This window comes from Mus caroli, chromosome 6 (assembly GCF_900094665.2).
Source record: "Mus caroli chromosome 6, CAROLI_EIJ_v1.1, whole genome shotgun sequence".
Classification (NCBI taxonomy): domain Eukaryota; kingdom Metazoa; phylum Chordata; class Mammalia; order Rodentia; family Muridae; genus Mus; species Mus caroli.
In genome coordinates, this window is record NC_034575.1 from 1244105 (window position 1) to 1247101 (window position 2997).

Genomic DNA, 2997 nt, shown 5'->3' on the forward strand with positions numbered 1-2997 from the left:
GGGGAGGAGGTGGTGTATCAGGGGAGGGGTGGTCTATAAGGGTAGGGGTGGTGTATAAGAAGAGTAGTGGTGTATAAGAAGAGGGGTGGTGTATAAGAAGGGGGTGGTGTGTAAGAAGAGGGGTGGTGTATAAGGGGAGGGCTGGTTTGTCAGGGGAGGGGTGGTGTATAAGGGGAGGGGTGGTGTATAAGGGGAGAGGTGGTGTATAACGGGAGGGGTGGTGTATAAGAAGAGGGGTGGTTTATAAGGGGAGGGTTGGTATATAAGAAGAGGGGTGGTGTATAAGGAGAGGGGTGCTATATAAGAAGAGGGGTGGTATATCAGGGGAGGGGTGGTGTATAGAGAGGGGTGGTGTATAAGGAGAGGGGTGGTGTATAAGGGGAGGGGTGGTGTATATGGAACAAATTAATCATACACTCTTGTAGCAATAATATGCTCAGACTATCCCAGGAAATCTTCTAATACATTCCAGATGGAAAACTTTACTATCTATAGTAATAAGGTTACCAAAAAATAGGAACCCCACAGAAATCATAAATCCCAACACCAACACTACTTGAGATAATTAGGATTACTAATTTACATGGAGTTGGGGGCCAGCAAGATGACTCAGCAGATAAAGTGTTTGCTGACAAAGTGAGTTCATCTCTGGAACCCACCTGGTGGGAGGTGAAGTCCCCTGCCTACAAGTTGACCTTTGACCGCCATAAACCCACAATGGTACCACAGTGTGTTCCTCTCCCCACACACAAAATAAGGGGGAGCGGGGAGTAAGGGAACATTTTGAGGGGCAGGAAGCAGAGCGAATAGGGAGATTGAAGGGCAAGAGGAGAGGTGGTAGTTAGGTGTGGCTTTGAATGGGATGGTCCGTAAAGGATTTCAATCACATATCAACTATCAGCCGTATGCCCAGAACACCCATGGGGATCAACTGTATTCCAGATGCAAAATACTTGCAAATAAAATAAACGCAGCAATCAATAGTGACTTCAATAGCCATAATACACTACTACATGGAGTATTCAAGACTAATTAGATTGCAGATGGAGGGAACTAAGGAGAATCGGGGAGAGTGATGAGATTATAAAACATTTTAAATGTTATTCCCTTTGTCAGTTTCCCCTCTGTAACCCCCTATCCCATTCCCCCTCCCCCTGTTTCTATGAGGGTGTCCCCCACCCACTCCTGTCTCCCCACCCAGGCATTCCCCTACACTGTACATTATTATACACCACCCCTCCCCTTTATACACCACCCCTCTCCTTATACACCACCCCTTCCTTTCTATTCCACCCCTCTCCATACACACACACTCACACACACATATACACATATACATACTAAGGTATTAACTGATTAGAATTACACACATCAAACATCAATCAATGCCATGAATAGCAAAGACTCAGTGTCTCCTGTGAGATAATAAAGGCTTATTTTTACTAGAAGTATTTTTTTGGAATCACTAAGGCTTATTGATTAGAGTGAAGAAGGCAATATAATTGGGAGAAGGGAGGAGAGAAGGGGGAGGGGAAGAAAGAAGAGAATGGAGAAACTAAGGGAGGCGACTGGTTGGAAGTGATGGGAGTGGATAGAAAGAACACAGCAATCACAGTCTAGGCTCAGTTATATATTCACAACCTCCAAGAAAATAAGTATTTCGCACTAGCAAAATATTAACTTATTTAATGGTAAAGCCATCACTGATAACTTCATTACTATATTTTATATTACTAAGACACTTTTAAATTATTAGTAAGTGGAAGAGTGAAAGAGAGGAGGGAGTGTAGGTTAGGAAGAAAGAGAATTAGAAAGGTGGGCTATGGCAAGGGGATGGAGATGCATAAAAGAATATGTCATTCATACAACCAAGGACCAGTGACATACAAAGAAACCCCCTAGGATCAATATACTACATCTGAAAAACAACACACAATAATAAATCTATTTATCTACAGATGCTCGCAGCCAACAATTGGACTGAGCATGGGACCCCAATGGAGGAGTTAGGGAAAGGTCTGTAGGAGCTGAAGGGGTTTGCAACCCCATAGGAAGAACAACAATATCAACCAACCGGACGTCCCCAGAAATCACAAGGACTAAACCACCAACCAAAGAGTAACATGGAGGGACCCATGGCTACAGCTGTATAAGTAGCAGACGATGGCCTTGTAGGGCATCAGTGAGAGGGGAGGCTCTTCGTTCTCTGAAGGCTTAATGTCCCAGTGCCAGGGTGGGGAGGCAGGAGTGGGTGGGGGGAACAACCTCATAGAAGCAGGGGGAGGGGAAAATGGGATAAGGGATTGCAGAGGGGAAACTGGGAAAGGGAATAACATTTGAAATGTAATAAATAAAATATCCAATAAAAATAAATAAATCTATCATTAATAGGAAATAATAAAATATTAAATTACTTTTAATATCCATTTTTTTTTAATCCTTCAGATTTCTCAATAGGAGTAAAGGAAAGCAAGAGATTGGAGAATGTGGTGGGCAGGGTCAAGACACACAGTAGGGGGTTGAGAATTGTAGCAGATGACTCTGAGATGAAGGGCTGCATATAAAGAAGATATCACACACACAAGTCAGTATCAATTATGTACACAGAATGCACCAGAAATCAATTAACATAGTCCAACTGCAAAACATAAACACAGAATAATTAAGCTAACAATAAACATCAGTGATGTAAGTAAAGGGAACAATTAATATAAGTATTACATAGAATTATTCACCTTCTTTTCACTAGAGAGACAAGAAGTGGTGGGCAATACAAAACACGAGAGTGGTAGTGGGGTAAATTTGGGGTAGGGTAATGTACAAAGGGCACATCAGCGATACAGAGCAAAACACTCAGGATACCACATGATAGCTAATATATTCCAAAGCTAATAAACACAGCGACTAGGGAGATGGTGTAGAGGGTAAAGATCTTGTGCTGCAAGCGTGAGACCCTAAGTTCTGATCCCCAGAATGTCTGTGCCAAAACTCACACAC